This window comes from Salvelinus fontinalis, chromosome 1, assembly GCF_029448725.1.
Source record: "Salvelinus fontinalis isolate EN_2023a chromosome 1, ASM2944872v1, whole genome shotgun sequence".
NCBI lineage: Eukaryota > Metazoa > Chordata > Actinopteri > Salmoniformes > Salmonidae > Salvelinus > Salvelinus fontinalis.
Window position 1 is genome coordinate 97677510 of NC_074665.1, and position 5922 is coordinate 97683431.

Consider the following 5922-nt stretch of genomic DNA (forward strand, 5'->3'; position numbering starts at 1 on the left):
ACTAACAGATCTGTAGCTCCACTCATCTCCACACTAGAAGGACTAACAGATCTGTAGCTCCACTCGTCCCCACACTAGAAGGACTAACAGATCTGTAGCTCCACTCATCCCCACACTAGAAGGACTAACAGATCTGTAGCTCCACTCGTCCCCACACTAGTGGGACTAACAGACCTGTAGCTCCACTCATCCCCACACTAGAAGGACTAACAGATATGTAGCTCCACTCGTCTCCACACTAGTGGGACTAACAGATCTGTAGCTCCACTCATCTCCACACTAGTGGGACTAACAGATCTGTAGCTCCACTCGTCCCCACACTAGAAGGACTAACAGATATGTAGCTCCACTCGTCTCCACACTAGTGGGACTAACAGATCTGTAGCTCCACTCGTCTCCACACTAGAAGGACTAACAGATCTGTAGCTCCACTCGTCCCCACACTAGAAGGACTAACAGATATGTAGCTCCACTCGTCTCCACACTAGAAGGACTAACAGATCTGTAGCTCCACTCGTCTCCACACTAGAAGGACTAACAGATCTGTAGCTCCACTCATCTCCACACTAGAAGGACTAACAGATCTGTAGCTCCACTCATCTCCACACTAGAAGGACTAACAGATCTGTAGCTCCACTCATCCCCACACTAGAAGGACTAACAGATATGTAGCTCCACTCATCCCCACACTAGAAGGACTAACAGATCTGTAGCTCCACTCGTCCCCACACTAGAAGAACTAACAGATCTGTAGCTCCACTCGTCCCCACACTAGAAGGACTAACAGACCTGTAGCTCCACTCGTCCCCACACTAGTGGGACTAACAGACCTGTAGCTCCACTCATCCCCACACTAGAAGGACTAACAGATATGTAGCTCCACTCATCCCCACACTAGAAGGACTAACAGACCTGTAGCTCCACTCGTCTCCACACTAGTGGGACTAACAGATCTGTAGCTCCACTCGTCCCCACACTAGAAGCACTAACAGATAAAGCAACTAATTTCTCTCTCTCCCTCCCTCCCTTTCTCTCTCCCTCCTTCCATCCCTCCCTTCCTAATGAGTGCCATTGCATCTCCACACCTAAAGCACTCGGACAAGCTTCACATGTGTAGATTTTAACGTGTGAGTGTGCTGGGTGGGTGGAGTCTGATTTCTTGTTGTTGCAACGTGCACCTTTTGGTAACATGACACGTCGCCGGTCCAGACTCCCAAATAGCAGCAGTCACAAGGGGGCGACAGAGGTTTTCTTGTTGTCTTCTCATTTGTGGTGAACGCAAAAGAAGAGTATTTTGTGTGGTCTTCCCCTTCTAGCACGTTGACTAAACACTGCACCTTCGCTAGCTTTTAGCTTCCCACATCTCAATGGGAAATAATCAGATTTATAATTCAATTATATGCAAATAGTATTATACTAGTAACCTACGACATTTCCCCAAGTTGATATGACGCTTCAATATATTCCGTCATCGTGTTTAGTCAAGGAGAACAACGAGCACATGGCTCTCTGTTTGAAGGTTTCCAAACAGCCATGAATAACCAGCACTTCTCAACCAAATAGCCTTTGGGGGATTCCAATAAGGATACAATGGCGTACTGTTTATTGTTTAACCAGTTGCTGAGGTTATATTTGCTTATGGAAGCGAAATAGGCTCTTAATGCCAAGCTAAAGCGTGACAGCAATCTTAAAGTTGATTAGCTTCCCGCATCTCCATGTGAAATAATCTGATTTCTAATGAAATAATACTGTATGTCCTGGCAGATATTCTTCTACAACCTCCGTGTGATCTGCTGCTTCAATGTATTCGCTCCCGTATCAGCAACACATACAACGGTATTATACGCTCCCTCCTTCCCTTTCCCCTAATGTCTCTCTCTCCCTCTCTCTCCTCCCTCTCCTCCCTCCTTCCCTTCCCCCTAATGTCTCTCTCTCCCTCCCTCTCCTCCCTCCTTCCCTTTCCCCTAATGTCTCTCTCTCCCTCTCTCTCCTCCCTCCTTCCCTTTCCCCTAATGTCTCTCTCTCCCTCTCTCTCCTCCCTCCTTCCCTTTCCCCTAATGTCTCTCTCTCCCTCTCTCTCCTCCCTCCTTCCCTTTCCCCTAATGTCTCTCTCTCCCTCTCTCTCCCTCCCTCTCCTCCCTCCTCCCCTTTCCCCTAAATTAGTGGCGTCCGGACACCTAAAGGAACTCATGTCTCTCTCCTTCTCTCTCTCCCTCCTTCCCTTTCCCCTAATGTCTCTCTCTCCCTCCCTCTCCTCCCCTTTCCCCTAAATTAGTGGCGTCCGGACACCTAAAGGAACTCATGTCTCTCTCCTTCTCTCTCTCTCTCCTTCCCTTGCCCCTACATTAGTGGCGTCCGGACACCTAAAGGAAATAATCTCTCTCTCCTTCTCTCCCTCCCTCTCCTCCCTCCTTCCATTGCCCCCACATTACTGCCATTATCCCGGCAGAATGAAACCTGTTTTAATTGAATTAATATATTCCGTATGCATGCTAAACCACAAAGTAGCTACGAGCACACGTATGCACGCACACAAACACGTGCACGCAAGTAAACACACACACGCAAGTAAACACACACACATACTGACAAGAATACACACACACACACACACACACACACACGAATACACACACGAATACACACACACCCCCTAATCAAAACAAGGCATCAAGTAATCTCATCTGAATTGCTGACAACTATCAGCTGACAGGAGAGGCTAGGAGGGGGATTCTTTTAATCAATCTATTCTATTAAAAAAGTGAAACAATTCAATAATTCCCCTCCTCCTTTCCTTCCCTCGTTCCCTCCCTCGTTCCCTAATGCTTCCCTTATTAGTGTTGTCCTTGGGAAATAAGGAGTTAGATGAAATGAAAGGAGGGAGGGAGAGCAGTCGCCTACTCAAACACCTTAAACGAGGCAATGAGGCGTCCATCTTGGCTTCACAGCATTAACAACAAGGGGACGGACGGCAGAGGACTTCTGGCTCCACAGGAATCGACTGGTCTAATTCTAGTTCTCTTCTGAACAACTTGAAAGTCTCTGACTGGTGCTTCTTGGAAGGTTGTCTGTGTTTGTGGTTCAGATTATTATGCTGAATTTGTTACTCCTAAAGCCCACGGAGAATGACACAGGCAAATGCACGCACACACACAGACACACACACACAGTCACACACACACACACACACGCACGCACGCACGCACCACACCACACAGCAACCATTTAATTCAAGGGCATCAGGCATGTCCTTTCGGGATGCAGACAATGAACGGCGGCGCAAAGCTGCCACTTTTTAGATATTTCATTACTGAAAGGTATTCATTTCATCTTTTCTTCAAATCCTTGGTCATCAGTGAGAACTGTCTCTCGCTCCCTCCTCAACACTCTCTCTCTCTCCCTAACACACTCTCTCTCTCTCTCTCCCTAACACACACTCACTCTCTCCCTAACACACACACTCTCTCTCCCTAACATTCTCTCTCTCTCCCTAACACACTCTCTCTCTCTCTCCCTAACACTCTCTCTCTCTCTCTCCCTAACACACTCTCTCTCCCTCCCTAACGCTCTTTCCCTCTTTCTCCCACCCTCTCTCCAACCCTCACTCACTCTCTCTCCAACTCTCTCTCCAACACTCACTCTAACTCTCCCTCTAATTCTCTCTCTCTCTAATTCTCTCTACAACTCTCTCTCCAACACTCACTCACTCTCTCTCCAACACTCACTCACTCTCCAACACTCACTCACTCTCCAACACTCTCTCTCCAACACTCCCTCTAACTCTCTCCAACTCTCTCTCCAACTCTCCAACTCTCTCTCCAACTCTCCAACACTCACTCACTCTCTCTCCAACACTCTCTCTCCAACACTCACTCTCCAACACTCACTCTCCAACACTCACTCTCCAACACTCACTCTCCAACACTCACTCTCCAACACTCACTCTCCAACACTCACTCTCCAACACTCACTCTCCAACACTCACTCTCCAACACTCACTCTCCAACACTCACTCTCCAACACTCACTCTCCAACACTCACTCTCCAACTCTCTCTCCAACACTCACTCTCCAACACTCACTCTCCAACACTCACTCTCCAACACTCACTCTCCAACACTCACTCTCCAACACTCACTCTCCAACACTCACTCTCCAACACTCACTCTCCAACACTCACTCTCCAACTCTCTCTCCAACTCTCTCTCCAACTCTCTCTCCAACTCTCTCTCCAACTCTCTCTCCAACTCTCTCTCCAACTCTCTCCAACTCACTCTCCAACTCACTCTCCAACTCACTCTCCAACTCTCTCTCCAACTCTCTCTCCAACTCTCTCTCCAACTCTCTCTCCAACTCTCTCTCCAACTCTCCAACACTCACTCACTCTCTCTCCAACACTCTCTCTCCAACACTCACTCTCCCTCTAACTCTCTCTATTTCTCTCTCCAACTCTCTCTCCAACTCTCTCTCCAACACTCACTCACCAACTCTCTCTCCAACACTCACTCTCCCTCTAACTCTCCCTCTAATTCTCCCTCTAATTCTCTCTCTAATTCTCTCTCTAATTCTCTCTCTAATTCTCTCTCCAACTCTCTCTCCAACTCTCTCTCCAACTCTCTCTCCAACTCTCACTCACTCTCCCTCTAACTCTCCCTCTCTCCAACTCTCTCTCTCCAACTCACTTTCTCTCTCTCTCCAACTATCTCTCTCTCTCTCTCTCTCCAACTCTCTCTCTCTCTCTCCAACCCAAGAGAGAGGGAGGGGGGATTAAGAGAGAGGGACAGGGGCAGAGAGTGGCACCAAGTTTCTGAAAGAAAGAGAGGTACCAAAAACCTAACCCTTTGACATTAGCAGGCCCCTGTGGGCATCCTGAGCAGAAGTTAATAAGGAAGGATCCTTGAGGAGGCCCTCTCAACTGCCCGCTCACAATCCTGCCTTTGTCACCAGTTACACAGAGCTGTGGAGGCGTGGAGCAAGGAGGGGGGAGGCGTGGAGCAGGAGGAGGGAGGTGTGGAGCAGGAGGAGGGAGGTGTGGAGCAGGAGGAGGGAGGTGTGGAGCAGGAGGAGGGAGGTGTGGAGCAGAAAGGGGGAGATGTGGAGCAGGAGGAGGGAGGTGTGGAGCAGGAAGAGGGAGGCGTGGAGCAAGGAGGGGGAGATGTGGAGCAGGAGGAGGGAGGTGTGGAGCAGGAGGAGGGAGGCGTGGAGCAGGAGGGGGAGATGTGGAGCAGGAGGAGGGAGGCGTGGAGCAGGAGGGGGAGATGTGGAGCAGGAGGAGGGAGGTGTGGAGCAGGAGGGGGGAGGTGTGGAGCAGGAGGAGGGAGGTGTGGAGCAGGAGGGGGGAGGTGTGGAGCAAGAGGAGGGAGGTGTGGAGCAGGAGGAGGGAGGCGTGGAGCAGGAGGGGGGAGGCGTGGAGCAGGAGGAGGGAGGCGTGGAGCAGGAGGGGGGAGGTGTGGAGCAAGAGGAGGGAGGTGTGGAGCAGGAGGAGGGAGGCGTGGAGCAGGAGGGGGGAGGCGTGGAGCAGGAGGGGGGAGGCATGGAGCAGGAGGGGGGAGGCGTGGAGCAGGAGGGGGGAGGCGTGGAGCAAGGAGGGGGGAGGCATGGAGCAAGGAGGGGGGAGGCGTGGAGCAGGAGGGGGGAGGCGTGGAGCAGGAGGGGGGAGGCGTGGAGCAGGAGGGGGGAGGCGTGGAGCAGGAGGGGGGAGACGTGGAGCAGGAGGGGGGAGGCATGGAGCAAGGAGGGGGGAGGCGTAGAGCAGGAGGGGGGAGGCGTGGAGCAGGAGGGGGGAGGCGTGGAGCAGGAGGGGGAGACGTGGAGCAGGAGGGGGGAGGCGTGGAGCAGGAGGGGGGAGGCGTGGAGCAGGAGGGGGGAGGCGTGGAGCAAGGAGGGGGGAGGTGTGGAGCAGGAGGGGGGAGGTGTGGAGCAG